This window comes from Miniopterus schreibersii, assembly GCF_964146895.1.
Source record: "Miniopterus schreibersii genome assembly, chromosome: X".
In the NCBI taxonomy this organism is placed as follows: domain Eukaryota; kingdom Metazoa; phylum Chordata; class Mammalia; order Chiroptera; family Miniopteridae; genus Miniopterus; species Miniopterus schreibersii.
In genome coordinates this window covers 48,575,268-48,599,409 of record NC_138104.1, presented here as the reverse complement: position 1 = coordinate 48,599,409, position 24,142 = coordinate 48,575,268, and the positions used below count along the sequence as shown (strand labels likewise).

The 24,142-nt window shown below is 40.6% G+C and overlaps 1 pseudogene across 1 annotated transcript in view; it reads left to right on the top strand.

The window, feature by feature from the left end:
- The first annotated feature begins 17,870 nt into the window (after nt 1-17,870).
- Nucleotides 17,871-24,142, top strand: part of LOC308550947 (V-type proton ATPase subunit d 2 pseudogene) — a 33,536-nt pseudogene continuing 27,264 nt past the window's right edge. Inside the window, exon 1 of the transcript in view lies at nt 17,871-17,976. The product of the transcript in view is annotated as a V-type proton ATPase subunit d 2 pseudogene (transcript). The remainder of the gene's footprint in view (nt 17,977-24,142) is intronic.

Genomic DNA, 24,142 nt, shown 5'->3' with positions numbered 1-24,142 from the left:
TACTCAAGGCCAGTCACAGACAGTGTCTGACTTTGGTTTGCACCAGAAATACTCCAAGAAGAATAAGAGTCTTAGCAGATCTACCTAATACATAGAAACAAAGCCAAATAGACAGCCAAAATGGGGATACAAAAAAACAAGCCCCAAATGAAAGAACTAGACAAGTGCCCAGAAAAAGAGCCAAATGAAATGGAGATAAGAAATCTATCAGATATAGAGTTCAGAATACTGATTGTAAGGATGCTCGACAGCATGAAAAAAGATATGGAAACTGTGAAAAATGAGCAGTCAGAAATGAAGAATAGCATAGCAGAAATAAAGAATACATTTGAAGGAATAAACAGCAGATTAGAGGAAGCTAAGGATCAGATCAGTTAATTAGAAGACAGGGTAGAAAAAATCAATCAAAGATTCAAAAAAAAGCCAATTAAAAAGCAGGAAGATATTCTAAGGAAGCTGTGGGACAACATGAAACATAACAATATTCACATCATAGGTCTGCTAGAAGAGGTCAAAAGTAAGCAAAGGCTAGAGCACCTGTTTGATAAAATAATGACAGAAAACTTCCCTAACCTGGTCAAGGAAAAAAGTCAAACAGGTTCAGGAGGCACATAGAGTCTCAAGAAAGAAGAATCCAATGAGGCCCATGCCCAGACACATCATAATTAAAATGCCAAAAATTCAAGACAAAGAATATTAAAGGCAACAAGAGAAAAACAATCTGCTACCTACAAAGAAGCTCCCATAAGGCTGTCAGCTGACTTCCATTCATAAATTCTACAGGCTAGAAAGGAATGGCCTGAAGTATTCAAGGTAATGCAAAACAAGGATCTGAAATCAAGGCTACTCTATCCAGCAAGGCTATTATTCAAAATAGATAGTGAAATAAAGAGCTTTCCAGACCAAAAAAAGGCTAAGTGAGTTTAGCCACACCAAATCAGCATTACAGGAAATGTGAAAGGGACTACTGTAATTAGAAGTAGAAGTAGAGAGAGAGAGAATCATTGACATAAATAATTAAAATGGCAATAAATAAGTATCTATCAATAATAACTTTAAATGTAAATGGATTAAATACTCGAATTAAATGACATAAGGTGGCTGAGCGGATAAGGAAACATGACTCATATATATGCTGTCTATAAGAGATCCATCTCAGAACAAAAGACTCACACAGGATTGATTGTGAAGAAATGGAAAATAATTTCTATGCAAATGGAAAAGAAAAAAATTCTGGGGTAGCAATACTGATATCAGACAAATAGACTTCAAAATGAAGAACATAACGGGAGACAAGAAAGATCACTACATAATATTAAAGGGGTAGATCCAACAAGAGGACATAACCCTGATAAACATATATGCCCCCAATATAAGAGCACCAAAGTATATAAAAAACTTCCGGAAGACTTTAAGTGAGAGATAGATAGCAGTACAGTCATACTATGGGACTTTAACACTCCACTGACTTCACTAGATAGGCCTTCTAGAGAAAAAATTAACAAGAAAAGAGTGACCCTAAATTACACACTAGATCAGATGGATTTTATTAACATTTACAGAAGATTCCACCCCCAAAGCTACAGAAAATACATTCTTCTCAAATGCGTACAGGACATTCGCAAAACAGACCACACGTTAGGACACAAACAAGTCTCTATAAGTTCAAGATTGAAATCATATCAAGCATCTTCTCAGAACACAGTGGTATGAAATTAGAAATGAACTACAATAAAAACACTAAAAAACATTCAAACACATGGGGGCTGAATAGCATGTTTTAAAGCAATGAATGGGCTACCAAAGACATCAAGAAAGAAGTCAAGCCTGGCCAGGCTTGGTTCACTGGTTGAGCATAGACCTAGGATTTAGGAGATCATGGTTTGATTCCCGGACAGGGCACATGCTTGTGTTGTGGGCTCTATCCTGAGTCGGGGGCAGGCAGGAAGCAGCCGATCAATGATTTCTCTCTCATCATTGATGTTTCTATCTCTCTCTCTCCCACTCCCTTCTTCTCTTTGAAATCAATAAAGATATATTCAAAAAAAAAAAATCAAAAACTTTCTGGTAACAAATGAAAATGAACACAAAACAACCCCAAATCTATGGGACACAATGAAAGCAATCCTGAGAAGTAAGTTCATAGCACTACAGGCCTAACTCGGAAAACAAGAAAAACTTTTAATACACTCTCTAACCCTACAACTTAAAGGTTTAGAAATAGAACAGCAAAGAAAGCCCAGAGTAAGTAGAAGAAAGGAAATAATAAAGATCAAGTGGAAATAAATGGCAGAAAGACTAAAAAATATGATACAAAAGATCAATAAAATCAGCACCTGGTTCTTGGAAAAGGTAAAAATGATTGATGAACCTTTAGCCAGACTCATCAAGAAACAAAGAGAGAATGCAAATAAACAAAATCAGAAACCAAATAGATGAAACAACAATTGACCCAACAGAAATACCAAGGATTGTAAGAAAATACTGTGAACAACTATATACCACCAACCTGGGCAACCTGGAGGAAATGGACAAATTCTTAGAAAAATACAACTGGCAAAAACTCAATCAGGAAGAGTCAGAAATATGAGTAGGCCGACAACTGCTGATGAAGTTGAAGCTGTTATAAAAAATCTCCCAGCACACAAAAGCCCTGGTCCAGACAGCTTCATGGGGGAATTTTACCAAACATTCAAAGAATACCTATCCTCCAAAAACTATTCCAAAAATTCCAAGAGGAAAGAACACTTCCAAGCCTTTTTTACAAGGCCAGCATTAGCCTAATTCCAAAACCAGATAAAGACTGTACAAAGAAAGAGAATTACAGGCCAATAGCCCTGATGATCATTGATGTTAAAATCATCAACAAAATATTAGCGAATCTGATCTGGTAATATATTATTATTATTATTTTTAAATATATCTGTATTGATTTCAGAGAGAGGAGAGGAGAGGGAGAGAGATAGAAACATCAATGATGAGAGAGTCATTCATCGAGCCCGCAACTGGGCATGTGCCCTGACCAGGAATCAAACCCCGATCACCTGGATCCTAGGTCGACGCTCAACGGCTGAGCCGCTCCCGGCCTGGGGGTAATATATTAAAAAGATCATACACCATGACCAAGTGGGATTTATTCCAGGGATGCAAGGCTGGTACAATATTCACAAGTCAATAAACGTGATATATCACATAAACAAATTCAAAGACAAAAATCACATGATCATATCAATAGACACAGAAAAAGCATTTGACAAAGTCCAACACCCATTTTTGATAATAACTCTCAACAAAGTAGGAAGGAATAGAATGATCATACCTCAACGTAATAAAGGCCATATATAAAAAATCTATAGTCAACATCATACTCAATGGACAAGAACTAAAAGCATTTCCCCCAAGAACAGGAACAAGACAGAACACTTCCACCATTACTATTCAACATAGTAATGGAAGGCTTATCCACAGAGATCAGACAAGAACAAAGCATAAAAGGCATCCAAATTGGAAAGGAGGAAGTAAAACTGTCATTATTTGTAGATGACATGATATTATACATAGAAAACCCTACAGACTCCACCAAAAGACGACTAGATTTAATAAATGAATTCAGCAATGTAGCAAAATACAAAATTAACACCCAGAAATCAATAGCCTTTTTATACATCAATAATGTACTGCCTGGTACTGGCACAAGAACAGACATATGGATCAGTGGAACAGAACAGAGAACCTAGAAATCAACCCAAGCCATTATACTCAATTAATATTTGACAAAGGAGGCATGAACATACAATGGAGTAAAGACAGTCTCTTCAAAAAATGGTGGGTTATTTGGACAAGTGCATGCAAAAAAAAAAAAAAAAAGAAACTAAAACCCCCAACTTCAACCATACACTAAAATAAACTCAAAATGGATAAAAGACTTAAATGCAAGATCTGAAACCATAAAAATACTAAAAGAAACATCTCAGACATCTCTGGTGGCAATATGTTTGCTGACACATCTCCTAGGGCAAGACAAAGTAGAAAATAAACAAATGTGACTACATCAAAATAAAAAGCTTCTGCACAGCATAGAAACCATCAACAAAACTAACAGAGAGCCCACTGCATGGGAGAACATATTTGCCAATGTCACATCTGATAAAGGGTTAATATCCAAAATATATAAGAAACTCATACAACTTAACAATATTAAGATAAACAGTCCAGCCTGGCCAGGCGTGGCTCAGCTGTTGAGCGTCAACCTAGGATCCAGGCTATCGGGGCTCAATTCCCGGTCAGGGCACATGCCCAGGTTGCGGGCTTGATCAATGACTCTCTCATCATTGATGTTTCTATCTCTCTCTCTCCGTCTCCTTTCCTCTCTCTGAAATCAATAAAGATATAAAAAAAAAAAGATAAACAGTCCAGTTAAAAAATGGACACAGGACCTAAATAGACACTTCTCCAGAGAGGACATGCAGATGGCAAAAGACATATGAAAAAATGCTCAAAGTCACTAATCATCAGAGAGATGCAAATTAAAATAACAATGAGGTATCACTTTACACCAGTGAGAATGGCTACCATCAACAATCAACAAACAACAAGTGCTGGGGGGGATGTAGATAAAAGGGAACCCTAGTACGCTGCTGGTGGGAATGCAGACTGAGGCAGCCATTATGGAAAATAGTATGGAGTTTCCTCAAAAAATTAAAAATGGAACTGCCTTTTGACCCAGTGATCCCACTTCTAGGAATATATCCTGGGAAACCTGAAACACTAATCAGAAAGAACTTATGCACCCCTATATTCATAGCAGTGCAGTTTCCAATAGCTAAGATCTGGAAGCACCTCAAGTGCCCACCATTAGATGAGTGGATAAAAAAAAGCTGTGGTACATTTATCCCCATGGAATACTATTCAACTGTAAAAACAAGGATCCCTTACCATTTGGGATAGCATGGATGGAACTGAAGAGTATTATGCTACGCAAAATAAGCCAGTCAGAGAAAGACAAGTACTACCTGATCTCACTCATATGTGGAATATACTAAATAAAATAAAATGATGAACAAAATAGAGCCAGAGACATGGAAGTATGGAACAGATTGAGAGATCTCAGAGGGAAGGTGGGGGTGAGGGGAGTGGGTGGAGAGAAGTTAATCAAAGTACTTATATGCTTATATGCATAACCTATGGACATAGATTTGGAATGTCAATTGGTATGAGAAAGGCCTGGTAGTGGGATGGATGTGTGGTGGAGGGAATTAATGGGGGAAAAGGAGGGACATTTGTAATGCTTTCAACAATAAAGATAAATTTTTAAAAATTAAAAAATAAAAATAAAAGCCGTTATGCTGCTCCCTGCTAGAAGACACCTGTGACAGGGTGAGTCAGTCATGGACCAAAGAAATTTGCACCAGTCACCCCCTCAAATGCAAGACAACATTCCTTCATCCAGGAATACTGTAAAATCACACAAGGCCCTTCCCCAGGGCTTTTGCCTGGTAGGTTACTAGTTCCAATGGAGAGAGAGAGATCCTTGCCCTTTGGCTGGAAGGATGTTCTTTTCTTCACTTTCTCTTCCTTCCTTTGTTTCTGGAGTTAAAATCAGGCTAAACTCTTTGAGCTTTTTTAAAATCCTTGAGGTAGAGCTAAGGATTAAGTGTTGGGAGACCCTAGGCTGTAGATATGTGTCAAGGTAACTATGGACAGGTGAAAAATGGCAATTGGAATTGCTTTATGAGAGTCTGAACAGGACCTTTTGCTGGATAAATGAGAGGCTAAACTCATCCAGCTTTGAAAATAAGGGACACCTAGCAGTTTCTAATCTTCCTACAAAAGACCAACAGGATTTGTCCTCAGAGCCAAAGGTGCCATGTCTGGCTGGCTAACTAGCATACATAGGTCATCAGGAATCTTCTCCAGTCCCTGAAACCAACTTCTATGAGAGTCTCAGGGATAACTTAACAGGGAGTCTCCCTGCCCTTCAAGGGCTGCTGCTCTCTCTTATAGGCCTCTTAAAGGACCAGTGCTTATGGGAACATGAAAGGTAGGGAATCAGATTACTAGTCTGACTACTGGAGACCAGATTGTAGGATGAGAGTTCTCCATTTGAGGTGACAAAAGTACTAGGCATGTTGCAGAACTGGAGAGGTTCACCTAATGGAAAGACCAAGCGACATTCTGAGGCCTGGGGTTCAGGAGGTTTATTTTATGCCATGGGCCCAGAGGAGTTCAAGTCCAAAGTCTGAGCCCCAAACACAATCGGGCAAGGAGTTATATACTGTACATGCTTCTGTCTACATTGCTATAGGAGGGCATAGCTAACCTATCTAGTTTGGCGTGCTCGGGAAAGTGGCGGGGTGCAGGAAGGGGAAGCCTGGGGGAGGTAATGTTGGCCATTTTAGACTGAGTTTTCTTTTACCAGGCACCCCTTGTATGGACAGAACAGATAGAAGGGATCCCCAATAAGGCTGGTGTAATGTCAAGGTTCACCAGTTCCCTCCTTCAGTGGCCAGGTGCTCTAACCCCTGAGCTATGGAGATTCACTCTAGATCCAGACAATCTGAAGAAGACGGTGGAGCTGAAGGAGGATGAGACATTTTCTTTATTTGGTGAGGGCAGACAAAATGTACAAGATAGACAAACCCACACACTTGCCCATGTATGCAAGCTGGGCATACATGGGGGGGGGGGTTGGCACACTTCACCCCAGGGGACAAACCCACCCAGAGAGAATAAACCACACCTCAGGGGAAACAAAACCCCAAATCCCATACCTTTGAAAGTCTTGGGCCAGTCTTATAAGAGCTATGACAGTAGTGGCTCTCAGCCAACAATGGATCATATTTTAGTCAGCTAACAAGGCATCTGTTATAACAATGCTATATTATGTTTACATAACTGTGGCCTTCTGCTGTGAGAAGGTGTTGAGAAAACCTAAATGTTTTCACTGTCCCTATAGCTTACTAAGGCAGGGGGTCATTGAAAGAGGGACAACTCATTTGAATGGATCATATTTGTTGGGACTGTGGGTGCAGGCATGTTGGGGGCACTGCTGGATGCCTGCAGGTTGGGGACACAGCTGGGGTGTCTGCCTACAGGATGGGGTGACTGCAGGACTGCCCAAAACAGCCAGGACTAGCAGGAACACCTCTAACTCTTGGCTGGGAATTTATCTGTCTCTCCATAGATGGAGAACCAGTCCACAGTGCCTTGAGATACCCCTTTTGGGTGAAATTTGACCTAAGTCCCTCAAGCTTTTTTTGCAACATAGTCTGACCCTACTATAAAGTGGGCAATGGAGAGATTTGGCCAGTTAATGGCACCATTAAGTTTAATACTATCCTGCAGTTAGACCTGTTTTGCCATTCCCAAGGGAAGTGGATGGAGAATGAGGCCTTAAATCAATGTGTCTTTTCCATACATGCGAGCTCTCAGTAATGACCCTCAGTTATGTGCTACCTGTTGTTATAGAAATAGATTTGTGTGTGTATTAGAGTAAGGAATATAAGTTTGATGTGTGTATTAGATTTGAAATAAGTAACTCCATTTTGTGTGACTGAGTGTAACTGTGATGCCTGCGTGCCATGATAAGATTAAAACTTCGTAGCCCTGGCTTCCAAGCAGGCTCGTGCTCTGTAGGACCCTGATAAGACACACTGAAGATGCACCACACCTTCAAATGAACTGTTAAAACCACGAGCTTTTTGGCCACATCCTTGGATGCTTGTCTGCCCTCCACAGACTTCATCTCCAGCTCTGGGAAAGCTGACCCTGACTTGCTCTGCCCTGCACCTCTCTAGGACAACTTCCAGAGGGCTGCAGTGACCGACGCCGTCGCGGCCACACCCCCAGACCTCGTGTGTGTCTTTCAGCGGATCCTCCGGGTGGCCTGCTGGTGCCGAGAACCATCGGAAACTGGTAAATAAACCCTGTGTGATTTGCTTTATGTTTGTCTCTGTCTCCCTTCTTGAAACTTGAATTATTGGCTCGGTCTCATTGAACCAAAGTGTCTCTCAACCCTTACGGTGGTATAGCCACGTATTGGGAGTTAGACCACCTGCGTTTACGTCTCCAGAGAAACTGGGACACCTGTAAACTAGATCTTTCTATAATTGCTACAGAGCCTGAAAGGAAAATATACTCAGATGGAAGAAACATTCCAAAGAATGGATGAATGTATTTGTCATCCCTTTGCCAACCTTTGCTCGTCCTTAAGGTACTGAAAATGGCTGTCCTTGTTTTACACATAAGTTTTTACAGGGCCAGAGGTGTGGCTGCAGAATATCAAAGCCCACTAAATCTTTTTACCTTCCCCAAACCTCTCATTCCTCAAAATGCTCATAGATAATTGGCTTTAAGAAACCAAAGTCGTATTTCATTTGAAATGCAAGTACCTGATCAAAAACTCTTATCTAGGTCATCCTTTTAAAATGCAAGTTCATGGGAGGTAACCTTTATTGTAGGAAAAAAACACACACACAACCTAGCCATCTAAGTAAATCAATTTAACTTATTTCAACTATTCTTTTTAAATTCGTGAATTTTAAATTAAAGTTATTGAATATCTAGATAAGTTTTAAAAACATGAAATACTAAAACATTGATTGCTAGGTAAGACTTAGGTTTGCCTGCTTTTGGATTTCTAGTGGGAAAAAGTCTGTAAAGTGAATTTGGAGCTGTTGATGTAAAGCCTTGTGCTTTAAGCTCTGTTTCTTGAAACTGAGTGTGTTTAAATTTTTTCATAAAAGTCAATCTAAAGAATGCTAATCACTTACTTTATAGTGGTCACTAAAAATAAAAAGTTTTTAAGAGTTAATAATTTTAATTAATTAGAAAAAATTATATGGTTTTGGTAACAGAAGGTACAATATATGACAATGTATTTTAAAGGAAAAAGAAAGTAAGTTCTAAAGCTGGTATTTCTGAATGGGTAAAGAGGTTTGTAAAATTTATAGATTTGTAAAGAGAAATGTTAAAAGGAAATTGTATAAGTGATTTAGGCCAGTAAATCAGGACAAGCAGAATAGGAAAACTGAAACAGATAGTTAAACAACAGTTTTCAGCCATATAGTAAATTCTATCTTCCCTAAACCAAGAACACTTAAGAGTAAATGGTTGTACTTCTCCTCCCCAACCAGAGGGTAAATAGCTTAAATCTTCTTACTCAGGGAGACAGATAACAGAAATCTAATTAGCAACATTGCTAACCACATCCAGGAACAAATAAAGTTAGGAGAATAAGCCTCATTTTGGCATATCAGCATAAAACTGATGAATTCTATTGAGATCCTCCCCTAAACACCCAGTCCCTAAAATCCCTCAAATTGAAGACTCAGCGTGCCTTCTCCTGAATAATAAATTTAATTAATTAAATAAATTTAAAGATCAAAAGTAAGCTAATACAGAGTTCGAATTTGGTTCTTTTCTGCTTTGTTATAAGGACAAGAATTTTCCTCCTACATTTTCAGATATAAGGAGATATTTTTTAAAAGCAGTTTGGTAAATTATATATTTTTCTCCCTACCTGATCCCTGTAAGGAGGAAATAATCTTTTCTGTCAAAAGGATTAGAATAGGCCAAACCTAATAAACATCCACTTTAGCATCCTCCATTTTGTACTCAGTACATATATGCTCAATTGTCCAACCCAAGGGTCTGCCCCGGGTGTACATTTTCTAAATTAGCCAATTGGTTTAGATTGTGAAACTATACCCCAACCAATAAGGTATGGTGCAGTGGAATTTGCATTAGGGATAAAAGCCAAAGGGACTTCCCTTTTGGTGTGCTTGCTTGCCTGATTTGGGCAGCTCCACACCCTTCTGCAGAAGTAAAGTTTGCCTTGCCAAGTTACTTTCAATTTCTTGTGTCTTTATTTGTGGCATGGTCTAATCCTATTCCCAACATTCCTCCATAATTTGGAAATTCTTAATGAGTCATGGCAGTAAGTTTCTTTGCATAAATTCAATAAAACCAGTTTCCAATTGTGGTTTTATTAACCAAGATTTTGACTGGAATGTCATGTCTAAAAGAGACATGCCTGGATTCAGGATGTCACCAGAAAGCCTTAAGAAATGAAGACTGACTTCGAAGCCAATAAGAGCACCTTGGAGAAATGGTCTGGTACCTTGCTTGGTCATATGGTTCATGGCAGCCTTTCCAGGTAAGAAACAAAGGTTGCTTTCTTGAGAGATGGAAGGAAGAAACCTCAAAATATTTTAAGAACCTCAAGAACTTGAGGAATTCACCCAAGTCGTACTGCAGGCAAACTTGATGACAACTAGGTGGCTCCTCCTTTTTGCCCTGAGGGGCTAACTAAAGCTCAATCTTGAGATTCTAAAAAGCCTATATGATCAGATGCTATTCTTATTGTATTATGCAGATAACCGGGCCAAATGGAAACTGATTTGGCTCTTTAATATAAATGAGGATTATTTTAGGTGGAAAAATTGGGTTTCAATAGACTATATAATACACAGTTGTGATTATTAGACTCTAATTCAATTAATTGTCTTCAAAGTTTTATTTTTCACCTATGAGTTGAACTGTATCCTGAATTTATATTTGGCTACAGCCCTCCAAATTAATGTTTTATTTTTCTCCCATCCTTTGACTTGGAATTAGTGAGAACTAAAATGTTTTTTCCTTCCACAGAACCATTTGTCATAATTCTTGTCTTTATAGGTTTTGCCCCAATAATACTAAAATTTATAACACAGTTTGTCTCCACCAGGTTACAAGGCCTACTCGCACTCAAGGAATACCACCTCTAGATACCATTACCACCTCCTTCTGTGCCCATGCCTCATTATGCTTCTGACAGAGAGCAAGGATCTCTTGGCTCTGAAGGAAAATGTTGTCCCCCTCCCTTTCAGCAAGTAGTTACAGAAAAGACTGCATCCCTTTTCTCTGAAATAATTCAGAGCCAAGATCCTTGAGGGGTGATGTGATAAGTAGTAAGACAGATGAGCAGAGCAAGGAAAATGGGTCAGGTACGTAAGGTTATTAGGGTGGAAAGCCCTGGATACCTAGTAAAGGACAATTGTAGAGTGGGAACCTCACCCCCAGGGTTGCCATTCCTCCCCTACCATATCACTGGTTTTGTGGTTTGGACTCCATGAACTTTCCTCCCTAGATAACATCTAGGCCTCAGTTGTATCTCAGCTCCAGGCCTAGAAAAGCAACAAAACCAGACACAGTTGACCTCGGGACCAACTGCATCAGATAATGACTCTTGCCCTGGCCCTCACCAATCAATCAATGGGAACCACAACACTGAAAGGACACACCTTAAAAACTGCTGAATATTATAATGAGACCTTCTCCAGGGACATCCCCTAAAATCTCCTTCCTTAAAACCTTCAGGACTAAAGACCCAGTGTGGTCTCTCTCCTGGGAGCAGCCAGAGCCTTTGCCTTTTCCTCTTTTCTCCTTTTCCTTTCACTTTTCTCCTCTCCTCCTTGCCCTCCCCCAAAAGCATGTTAGCATTAGCTCCCTCACTCCCAAGCTCCAAGGACACTTTCTTTGCCTTTATAACTTGTTTCCTAAGCCCATTTCTTCTAGGAATTACTTCTTCTACCTCTGTGATTTAACAAATAAATGTTCTCTTATAGTTCAGGTCTTGGTTCTGAATTATTTCCTAGCAATAACCCAAGTGTACCGAGGGTGCTGAACTCAGGTTGTGTCTGACCCCACCAGACTAACACCCAGTGCTGTTCCTGCCCCCTACAACATTACTATTAGTCTGCTGCCTTGGCTCTTCCTGGTCTCCTGTCAGCCCAAATATCTGCTCTTGCCTTTTGTAGGATTTCTTCAGTAATTTTGAAGCCTATAACCCTCATTTTTTAATAATGAAGCATGTAACCCTCATTTTTAATCTGTCAACCCTGTTCTATATCCCTGAACAAACAGTTACAAGCTAGTGTCAGGAAATAGCCAACCGTAATGGTTAAACAATGCTTGTTTTGGCTTCTGTACATTGCTTTGCTAGGTTCCCACCTATCTCCATGCCAACCAGGATGCAGTTTTGCCTTTATATTCTCCCTGTGAAGACTGTTCGGGGCTGTGAGTTTGTTTAGGACAGGAGTCTGCTCACAGTCACTGGCTAATAAATTCCAAACACTCAATTTGGTCTCTGTGTGAATTAATCTCATGGAAAGTTGGTATAATATTTTCTGGTTGAGGCATGTCTTCCAATTGTAATAGCACAGCTTGGAGCATGCAGGCTTAATCTGAGAGTAGTTTGATGTCCATATTTTCTGGTGAGAAAGTCACTTGAGCATTTATTTGCGTTAGTAGATCTCACTCCAACAAAGAAATAAGGCATTCTGGAATATACAGACTTCCAGATACACCAGTAATGGATTTGTTCTCTGGGGAGAAGGGTCCTGCCTAGTGCTTAGTACATATCCAGTGTCAATCAGAAAGTCTGTGAATTTCCCATCATAGCTGTCACTCAGGGTTCTTTGTAGGAAATGTTGATAGAGCTAACAGAATCTAGAGGAGCCCCAGAGTCCCCTCATGCCTGGTGACTACCCACCAGATGTGGCATCTGGTGAGTTGATTTGTGGGAAGTTTCTTCCCCTATACTTGAGGGCATTTAGGGCATTCTCTTCTCTAATGAACCTCTTGTTTACAATATGCATATAGTCAGGTTGTGAGGGCTTGGGGTCTTGTCCATGGTTGTTTGTTTCCTCTAGCAAGCTGCTTACTGCATCTTGATTGATAACAATTAAGCATTGTGAGCTGGGCAACTTGTTCTCTCATGTCATGTAGTAAGCCTCAAACACCCATTCGAGGTAGGTTTATGTATTCTCCTTAAACCCTTGTTTGGGACCCTTTTATGAAGTTCTATTATCAGGCCTACACTGCTTTCTTCTATTGGGGAAAAGGCTGATGCAATGCTGGCAGCATGGAGCTCCACATTGACCTCACCCTGGGGTTGGTCTACAGCTGGCCTCAGAGACACTAAAGCTGCAGCAGGAGCCCAGGACAGGGCCAAAGTGGGGGTTTCTGCCCTGGCACCTTCCAAGCCTGCTGCTTCTTGTTCTCTATACCTGGTGGGTTTCCCACAGCATCTTCTAAATGGACACTGAATTTGCTTCTGGGTCATGCCTTCAGAATTCATAACAGCTGCACGATTCAGTAGACTGGATGAATGCTTACTACTGTGGATGAAAAGGGGCCACATACTAAACTGAAAAGCTCAGGGCAGGCCTGTGTGGCAGCCTTGCAAACTCAGAGACCTAAAATAACCACCAAGGATGGTCTGAAATTAAAACTTTTTAAATAAAAGTTTATGGTTGGTTGGCATGCCCTAAGGCAGTATTTTTCCTTCACAAAGGTTAATTTTCACCTTAACTAAGACTGCCAGTTGCATCTCCTATAACATATCTGATTAATACATGCCTTTGCAAACAAAGCAGTTCCCCCTTTTCCCCAGTCCTCCATGCACCAGTGCAGACACTATGAATCCTCTCATTGTTATTGTAATCTTGTTAACTATTCACTGATAATTACCCTGTACTCACTATGTAAAAGAAGTATGTGTTTATCATTTTTACTTTTTATCCAATCCCAGAGGTTTCCTTGCTTTGCTTTCTCCCACCTCCCAAATCTATTGCTAATGTATTTTTTGTAACCCACTTGCATCTTCTCCTTTGATTGTAATCTATAAAGCAAGGTGAAAAACTGCCATTCTTGGAGCATTATTTCAATCCTTTGAGATTTTGGTTCCCTGGAATATGTCGACAGTTTGACTCCAATAAACTCACAAAAAAATTCTTCACAGGTTTGAATGTTTTCTTACATTAACACTACCATAGGGTTCTCTGTTCCTTGACTAACACCAAAGTTCCCCTTGATGGACTTCCAAAGTGCAGAGATGAAGAAATTCTCCATCTTTTTAGTATCATCTAAGTAGGATGGCATGTAATTTGTTGAATTATATCAGCTGTGGTAGAAAAGGCGGAGGGTGCACGCACACACACACACACACACACACACACACACACACATATATATATATATGGTAGGCAGTTAGACAAACAGCAGAGCAAGGACGATGGGCTAGGTACAGAAAGTCATCAGGGTGGAAAGACCCAGGTGCCTAGCAAGGACAATTGGAGGGTGAGAGCTCACCCCCAGGGTGGCCTTTCTTCCCCTAGTATATCTCTGGTCCTACGGTTTGGACCCCCTGACCTTTCCTCCTTAGAGATAACATCTAGAACTCAGTTGTATTTCAGCTCCAGGCTGAGAAGGGCAAGAAAACCAGCCACATCTGACCTCAGGACCAGCTGCACTGGATACTGACCCTTGCTCTGGTGCTGACCAATCAATCAGTAGAGACCACAACCCTGGAAGGACACCCCTGGAAAACTGTTGAATATTCTATTAAGATCTGGGACCTCCCCTAAAATCTCCTCCCTTAAAACCATTAGGATGGAGGACCCAGAGCACTCTCCCTCTCAAGAGCAAGCCTGTGCCTTTCCCTTTCCCTTTCCCTCCTCCTTCACCTCTCCACCCCACAGGTAAATTACCATTAGCTTCCTCACTCCCAAACCCCAAAAGCCCTTCCTTTGCCTCTAAAACTTGTTTTCTAAGCCCATTTCTTCTAGAAATTACTTTTTCTACCATCTCTGATTTACCACATAAATGTTCTCTTGCAGTTTGGATCTCGGCTCTAAATTCTTTCTGTTAGGCTTGCTGAGGAGGAACACATGAGGCCAGATGAAAAGGTAAAAGCAATTTTTTTAGGGCATTTGAATACAGATGGGCTAAACTCCCAATGGCATCAGTGCCCAGTGGTTGGGGAGGAAGTTTCTTTATAGGGTGTAGAGAGGGAACTTTTTGGCATACACACAGTTTTTCTGAGTGAGGGTGGAGAGTTACCAAGCTTAAAGAACAGGTTGTTGTTTGAGTTCATCTAAAAGTTACATTCTCATGCAAGGAAGGGGTGAGCCCTCAGGAACATTAAGTTTTTGTCCAAACTTAACATTCCAGCCTTTTTGTTTTAAGGAGTGGGGAGCAGAGGTAGTTTCTTCCATAACTGCTTCCTGCTGGAAGGGAGCATTGGAATCAGAGGGAGATGGACTTTGGTAATAGTCAGTTGGTGTGCAGTCTGGGAAAAGATCTGATATCATGCAGAGGTTTGTAGTAACATTATTTCACCAATAGGCTAGTTCATGAAGCCTTGTAAATGATCCTGGAGTAATGAGGAGACTTGGCGCCGAATACAGGGGCCAAACATTAAAGAAATTAATAGAATGATTATGGGGGTTGCGATAGGGACTAAGAGAGAAAGTAGCCAGTATCAGGCATTCCAGGACAGGTAAGGATGGGCTTTAGAAGTTGTAAAGGAGGTTTGTAGTTTGTGTGTAGAGAATTATGAATAGTTTTTAAGATTTGGATGACCTGATCCTGGGGAAGAATATATTTTCCTTGACGTTTTAGCCAAAGTTTTTCTTGGACAGGCCCTTGAGCAAGGAGGGATTCCTGTTCCTGTGTTATGGAGTGAGGTGGGGGATGGCTAAAAGCTGAGGTCTTAGGGGCTCCTTTTGTGCCACTGCCAGTGCTGGCCAACCCCATACTGTGGTGTGGTAATGCCAAGGTCTATGCTAAGTGTAGGGGCAGTGACTAGGGCTGGGGAGGTTCACTCTAGATCCAGACAATCAGAAGAAGGCCGTGGGGCTGAAGACATATGAGACATGTCCTTTATTTGACTGTGGCAAGTCAAACGTACAAGATAGACAAACCCAGACTCTCCCTGTGGTGGCCAGCTGGGCACACAAGGGGGACAAACTTACACCCCGGGGGTACAGACCAGACCCCTGGGGGACAAACCGCCCAGGGGGAACAATCCACCCAGGAGGAACAATCCACACCTCTGAAAATCCTGGGCCAGTCTTGTAGGAACCAAGACAATAGTGGCTCTCAGCCAATGATGGGTCAGACATTAGTCAACTAAAACAGCATCTGTTATGACTCTGCTATATCAGGTTTACATAACTGGGGCCTTTGCCTGGAGAAGGTGAGGAAGCCTAAGTGTTTTCACTTTCCCTACAGGTGTTTGGCTGTTTTGAGAGATATGCTACTACTTGTAAATATTGACACTGATCCTGTCCTAGAACGCCGATGGCCACGCCCTCCCTTTCCGTCTGTGTAGAGCTTAAAAGATTTAGAGAGATAGGGGAAGGAGACAGCTGGAGCTGCTAGAAGGGCCTGTTGGAGTTTCCGTAAATGGGGCTTGATATGAACAGTTGGATCTAAATGTTCTGTTAGGGTTCCCTGGGTGACCTGGTAGATGGGTTTGGCCAGGATGCTGAAATTAGGGACCCATATGCAGAAATAACCCACAAGTCCTAAGAACGATAGAAGGTCCTGTTTGGAGGATGTGAGGGAAAGGGATGCTATGAATTCCTTTCTGTCTAGTGTAATAGCCTGGTGTTGGGGAGATAGGTCTAGTCCTAGGTAAGTGACCTGGAGAGTAGATAGTTGGGCTTTCTTGGGAGAGGCACAATATCCTTTTCCTCCTAGGAAGTTTAAAAGGATTTCTGTGTGTTGTTGGCAGAGCTCAAGGGAGGGACTGCAAAGGAGGAGGTCATTTACATTTTGGAGAAGGGTACTGGGGTGTAAATCAAGATGGGATAGATTGGCCACGAGAGCTTGGCTGAAGAAGTGAGGGCTATCTCTAAAGCCCTGAGGAAGGACCATCCATGTGAGTTGGCAGAACTGTTGAGTAGTAGGATTGATCCATGTGAAGGAGAAGAGATTTTGAGAGTTAGGGTATAGTAGAATAGTGAAGAAAGTGTCTTGTAAATCTAGGGGTGTAAAGTGAGTAGTAGTAGATGGGATGAGTGAGAGAATAGTATAGGGGTTAGGAACTACTCGGTGTGTTGGTAAGACATCCTGGTTTATAATGTGGAAATCTTGGACTAGGTAGTAGGAGCTGTTGGGGTTTATTAACTGGGAGGATGGAAGTGTTGAAGGGAGATTAAGTGAGGTGTAAAATATTCTGGAAGAAGAGTCGATTGATTATGGATTGAAGTCCCTTTCTATTCTCTATAGAAAGGGGGTATTGTTGACATGGGTATGAGGAGGGGTCTCTTAGTTCTATCTGGACAGGTTGATGGTGTTGAGCTACAGATGGGGTTGTTGTGTCCCAGACTTAGAGTATAACTTGTGTTGCAGAGAGTGGAAGAGTATTTGATTCAGGACTGGTAAGAAGTAGAATGAGAGAAGGGTCAGAGTTGGAGGTATGGGGGAAAAGCATAAGGGAAACTTTAAACTTAGACATAACGTCTCTTTCTAGGATTGGGGTGTGACAGTTGGGGAGAATGAGGAAGAAGTGGCCAAAGGGGTTCCCAAGGAGGAGACAGTTAAGTGGAGGTATTGCTAGGGGTCTGGAGACAAGGCCATCAACTCCCACAATAGAGATCTGAGAGGGACTAGATGGGCCTGTAAATTCTGATAAAGCTCAGTAAGTGGCTCCCATGTCGATAAGACAAGAGATCAGCTTACCTTTGATGGTTAGAGTTACCCAGGACTCTGATGGAATGATCAGCATGGGGGCCATGGGGCCTGGCATCCTCAGTCTTTTGTGGCCAGGTCTAGAAGTCTAGGTCTTTTGAGAGTGAGGAGAATAGAGTCTGAAGACCCAAGAAGTGGAAGAGAGTCACTCACCTGAAAATGATCTGCCAGTGTGGAGTGTGGAAGTCAGTAATGGAAAGAGAAATTCCCAATCCAGTGTCCTCCTTGGCTGGCTCAAGAGGGTAGGTGAAGGGGGATAGCACTGCCTGGGCTGGGGTGCCAAACAGGATTCAAAGGTAAGCCCAAGATGAGCTTCTGCAGCCTACTGCTCTCCAAGCTGTGAGTTTGGGATGGCCCAAGCCCTGGACTACGGCTTCCTGTCCTCACCAATCCCTTCCAGGTTTCAGGTTTCAGCACCAAATGTTATGCTTGCTAAGGAGGAACACAAGAGGCCAGGTGAGAAGGTAATGGGAATTTTATTGGGGCACCTGAATACAGATGGTTAAGGCATCTGAATACAGCTGGGCTGAGCTCCAAATGTCATCAACACTGACTGGCTGGGGAGGAAGTCTCTTTACAGGGTGTAGGAAGGGAACTTTTTGGCACACTCAGTTTTTCTGAGCAGGAGTAGAGATTTACCAAGCTTAAAGAACAGGTTGTTGCTTGAGTTCATCTAAAAGTTACTTTCTCATGCTGAGGAGGGGTGAGCCCTCAGTAACATTAAATTTTTGCCCAAACCTAACACTTTCCTAGCCAGAACCTTGTTCAGAGGTTGCTAAACCCAGGTCTGGTCTGACTTCACTGGACTAACACCCAGTGCCATTCCCATTGCCTACAACATATAAATCCCCTAGGTTGACTTTGGTCGTCTAGACCTGCAGGGACTTATCTCAGCACATATTTCCCTGCCAGAGGCAGAATAGCCCCTGGAACAAATTGAGTACTCCGGTAAGTATGAGAAGGGACATTGTTCCTTTGACTATCAAAGAAGGGTACAAAGCTAGACCTGTGGCTCCAGGAAAATTGTTGGTGGAAGCCTCAGCACTACTCACAAGAATTTCCACTTCATACATTGTGGGGACCACAGGATGTGCTGAAGGAGCCAGATGTAGTAAATCAAGGTAATCATTTGGCTCTGACACAGTCAAGACAACCTTTTTCTGAGGGTCTTCCTTCCGAAAAATCATTTCAGTTTAAAGACCCATTTGGGGGCCATTTCTCTACTCAATCCAACTTATATTGGGGTCAGGCAGTGTTACACAAGAAAACTATTTTCTTTTTATTCACAGACTTATAACTACATATTTACTAACTTTGAAGTATATATTCCAAAATTCTACCATTAATCATATTATTAACATTCTCCATGATTTTACACATGTATATATCTGGTTATAATACAACTGACAAATAAATTTGCTTTTTTCTGTAACATATATAACTAGAATTATTTATTTATTTATTTGATAAAGCCTCCCATGTCCTACATAGTTTAAAATTTCTCTTTATGAAGAAAGAAGAAATCTTTGAGGCATTCCATGAGACCTGGAAAAGTCTCCCTTTAAAACCTAAACCCTGGGGATTTTGTCAAACATACTTGACCAAAAAGATCATATATCACTGTGAAACAATATTAAATTATCCATTTACCCAAAGTGACAATAAAATATATCAAACATAAATATAGGTTACCTATTGTTACCAAAACCTTAGTTCTTAGATTAAGGTGACCAGGTTAATGATATCCCACTTTTAAGCCATTTAATATAGGGCTCCTATCTGAACTTGCCACAACACTTTCAACAACTCCTTCAGATTTGCTCAAGAGTAGCAAATACTGAAGTTTTTAAAAATTAGCCATATTTATTTATTATTCTAATTAAATTTATTGGAGTGACTCTGGTTAATAAAATTATATAGGTTTCAAGTGTACAATTCTATGATACAAAAGCTTTAATCTAAAACAAAATGCACACAAAACAAGACTGACACACAGTAGATTGAGTACTCTTCCCTACAAAGAAATCCAAGACCGTAAGACTCAAACCCAAGGTTTGGGATACAAACCCAGACTTGAGGACCTCAAGAGTTGACACTTTTCTTCCAATTGTCTAGGGTGGGACTCGAACCCACAATCCTCAAGTGATTTTCAGATAATTTAGGCAGAAGCACATTATGAACAAAGGCACTCACCCAAAAGTCATTTGACAGAAGCTGTTTCTTTTCCAAAACACTAATTCAAAAGAATATATTCATCTTCATGCTCATTGCAGCATTATTTACAATAGCCAAGATATGGAAGCAACACAAGTGCCCATCAATAGACAACTGAATAAAGAAGACACGTGTGTGTGTGTGTGTGTGTGTGTGTGTGTGTGTGTGTACACAACAGTATATTACTCGGTCATAAAAACGAATGAAAATTTACCATTCATGACAGCATGGATGGACCTAAGGGAATATTATGCTATGTGAAGGAAGTCGAAGAAAGACAAATACCATATGATTTCACTTATATGTAAAATCTAAAGTACAAAGTAAACAAGATAGAAACAGGCTCATAGATATAGAGAACAGGCTGATGATTGCCAGAGTGTTGGGGGTGTAGGGGATTGGGTGAAAAAGTTGAAGGGATTAAAAACTACAAATTGGTAGTTACGAAATAATTATGTATGGTGCCTGGTGGATACTTGAAATATCAAAAGGAACGTTTTAGAAAGTATATGATTGTGTAACCAGTATGCTGTACACCTAAAACTAATACACAATAATACTGAATGTAAACTGCAATTGGAAAAGAAAAAACAAGAAAATATTTGAGAAAAAGCAAAGTGAAAGTAGTGCCAAGGAGCCTGGAGCACTGTGATAGATGAAGCAGAAATCCAGCAGTCAAGCCTCCAGAGACAAACCAGTGTAGGTAGCCACTTTGGATCAGCTACAAGGGCCACACCCTGCAGGGGTCTACAGTGCCTCAGGAAAGCAGTCACAAGGACTGAATTTCCTTCATAGTGATCAAAAGTTTTACCAAGCAAGGATCCCCTTGCCCAATGCATAGAGAAGTCAATAGGATGGCAGCAGTTTTGAAAGAAGAAAAGACTTTTATTTGTAAATCAACTGAGACAGGAGGCAAGGCTCAAATCTGACTCCTCCATCAAGGTTTGGAGCCCACAGTTAAGGATTCAAAAGTGTTACACATGAGTGGTTGCTCAAATGTTACTCATAGTGGTGTATCAAAGGTTTAAACTTTGGTTCTGGGTCTTGCTAGATACAGGATAGGAGCAATTTGATCTGGCCCTGCAGTTAAAATTTTACTAGCAAAATAAAAGAAAATGTTGAGATGAGAGGTACCATAGGGTAGTTTAAAAAATAGTCATGGAGGCTAGGAATCAACAGATCTAAATCCTAATCTCACTTGTTACTTATTAACTCTGAGATGTTTGACTAGAGAATGCCTCTCACCGAAACTTGGTTTCTTAATTAAAAAGGGAGATTCAAATAATGGATTTTAAAACTTTTGACCATGATTCACAATAAGAAATACATTTCACATTACAATATATATAAAATTTAAATAGAAATTTTCTGATGCAACCATTTATCCTTTCTGCATGAGATGCACTTTAATATTATTTGTTACTCTTCTCTTCAATAAAAATCTCACTAGTTATGACCTAGTAAATTAACTTCATGAGTTAAATTGAAAATACAGTTTTATTGGACTACAGATGTTCCATAAGGAACTCTGTCTAGAATTCCATGATTCTATATAAAGAAAAACATTTTTTTCTTTTTAAAATGTTTTTTATTCATTTCAGTGAGAGGAAGGGAGAGGGAGAGAGAGATAGAAACATCAATGATGAGAGTCATTAATCGGCTGCCTCCTGCAGAACCCCTACTGGGGATCAAGCCCACAACCCAGCCATGTGCCCTGACTGGGAATTGAACCACAATATCCTAGATCATAGGTCAATGCTCAACCTCTGAACCATGCTGGCTGGGTGGAAAAAATCTTACTGAGGTCAACAGACGTAGCCAAACACTGAGTATAGTCTACTAAGAAGAGTTAAGAGTGAAAGGAAATTGCCACATTTGGAACAAAATAATATATTAATGAAAGAAGAAAGTCAATAAGCCACTTAAACTTATCTATACAGATGTGTATGCTTGACTCTTTATTACTTTTAAAGTATACAAGAATCAGGGGTACTATGAAGAAAACTGAATACCTGTGTAATTTGGTAAAGACGCCTTTCTCTTTGGAGACCTATGAAGAAACACTGAAAAATTATCCTTTTTTAGTTTATTCTTTTCTAAATTCCTTGCAAACAGATTTCTTCTATGTACACATAACCACCTCTTTCCATAAAGTATAATGCAACTGACTGAAGCACAGCACATTTCTGAGATTACACTGTGGAAAACTTGATTTTTATTTATTATATTTCTTTTTTTAATACATTTTTAAAATTTTTCAATTACAGTTAACATACATTATTATATTAGTTTCAGGGGTAAACCCAAGAGGTTAGACATTACATAACTTACCAAGTGGTCATCTTGACAAACTTGTACTCATCTGGAACCATACATAGTTATTAGAATATTATTGACTATTCTGTAACTACCAATTTGTACTTCTAAATCACTTCACCTTTTCACTAAGCCCCCCAACCCTCCTCCCATATGGCAACCATAGAATGTTCTCTGTATCTGAGTCTGCCTCTGTTCTGCTTGTTCATTTATTTTTTTTTAAGATTCAATTGTTGATAGATATGTATTTATTGCCATTTTTATTGTTCATATTTTTAAATCTTTCTTCTCCTTCATATAATGCTAGTTTGATGGTGATGGACTCCTTTAGCTTTTTCTTGTCTGGGAACCTCTTTATCTGTCCCTGGATTCTAAATAATATCTTTACTGGGTGGAGTAATCTTGGTTGTAAGTCCTTGCTTTTCATCACTTTGAATATTTCTTGCCAGTCCTTTCTGGCTTGAACTGTTTCTGCTGAGAAGTTAGCTGATAGCCTTATAGACAATTCCTTGTAGTTAACTAACTGCTTTTCTCCTGTTTCTTTTAAGATTCTCTCTTTGTCTTTAACCTTTTGCATTTTAATTATGAAGTGTCTTGGTGTGGGCCTCTTTGAGTTCATCTTGTTTGAGACTCTCTGTGCTTCTTGGACTTGTATGTCTATTTCTTTCACCAAGTTAGAAAAGTTTTCTGTCATTTTTTCAAATAGATTTCCAATTTTCTTGCTCTTTCTTTTCTCCTTCTGGCACCCCAATGATGCAAATCTTGGTATGCTTGAAGTTGTCACAGGGGATACTTAAACTGTCCTCATTTTTATTCTTTTTTTCTTTTTGCTCTTCTGATAGTAGGGTGTTTTTTTGCTTCCTTATATTCCAAATCACTGATTTGATTCTGGGCTTCATCTACTGTATTGTTGGGTAGATTGCCTGTCTCCATTTTGTTTACCATATGACTTCACTTATAGGTGGAATCTAAAGAATAAAATAAATGAACAAATAAAATTGAAACAGACTCATAGATACAGAGAACAAACTGTTGGAGTTTTGTTCTGTGCTTTCATTTGGTACATGTTTCTTTGTCTCTTCACTTTGGCTGCCTCCCTGTGTTTATTTGTATGTATTAGGAAAAGCTGCTACATCTCCTGGGCTGCTGGAAATGCCTATGTAGTAAGTGTTCTGTAGGGTCCAGTGGAACAACCTCTCTGATCACCCAAGCTGGGCACTCCAGGTGCATCCCCTGTGTCAGCTGTGTACACCCTCCTTTTGTAGTTGAGCCTTGATTGATGTTGGCACATCAATGGTAGGGATTTACTCCCATGTTGATAAGGGGCAAGGACTGGCTGTGACCACCAACTACCATGGAAGATGAGCTGTACAGGGGCCCACCCCACAAAGCAGGACTTATTTCAGCGGGACTCTGGTGCCTGCTAAATTAGCCCCTTTAGTGTGTTGCTTGTGGAGGTGGTGGTTGGGTGATGCTTGAACATGGTCTATATCTGTAAACCAGGTTCTCTGGCTCTGGCACCTCCCAGGAGGTGCAGGTCAAATTCAACAGCCACCCATGTTCTGCAAGGGGCCACTGGCAGGGGCTACAAAGCAAATTGCAGGTGGCTGCTACTTGTTCTGAGCTTAGAGATACCCAGGCAAGGCCAAGCTGTGAACCAAGCCTGACTGCTGCTAGAGCCAGGCCTGGGGCCACTTAGCAAGAGGTTCAAGGCTCACTGGAGCTAGATGAGAAATTTTAGAAAAATCTGAAGCATGAATCCAGAGAAGCCATACATATGGAAAAGCCAATGGAAGCAGCATGGGTGGGCCTAAAATGTGGGTGTGGTGGGGTCTCAGGGTATCACCAAGGTGGTGCCGGCCTGCAGGTTCCATGAGGGAAGGGCTCATCAAAGGAACAATGGTTGCTCAGTGGTGTTGCTCAGTGATTGAGCATCGACCCATGAACCTGGTGGTCACAGTTTGATTCTCAGTCAGGACACATGCCTGGGTTGCAGGCTCGATCCCCAGTAGGAGGCATGCAGGAGGCAACCAATTGATGATTTTCCCTCATGACTGATGTTTCTATCTCTTTCTCCCTCTTCCTTCCTCTC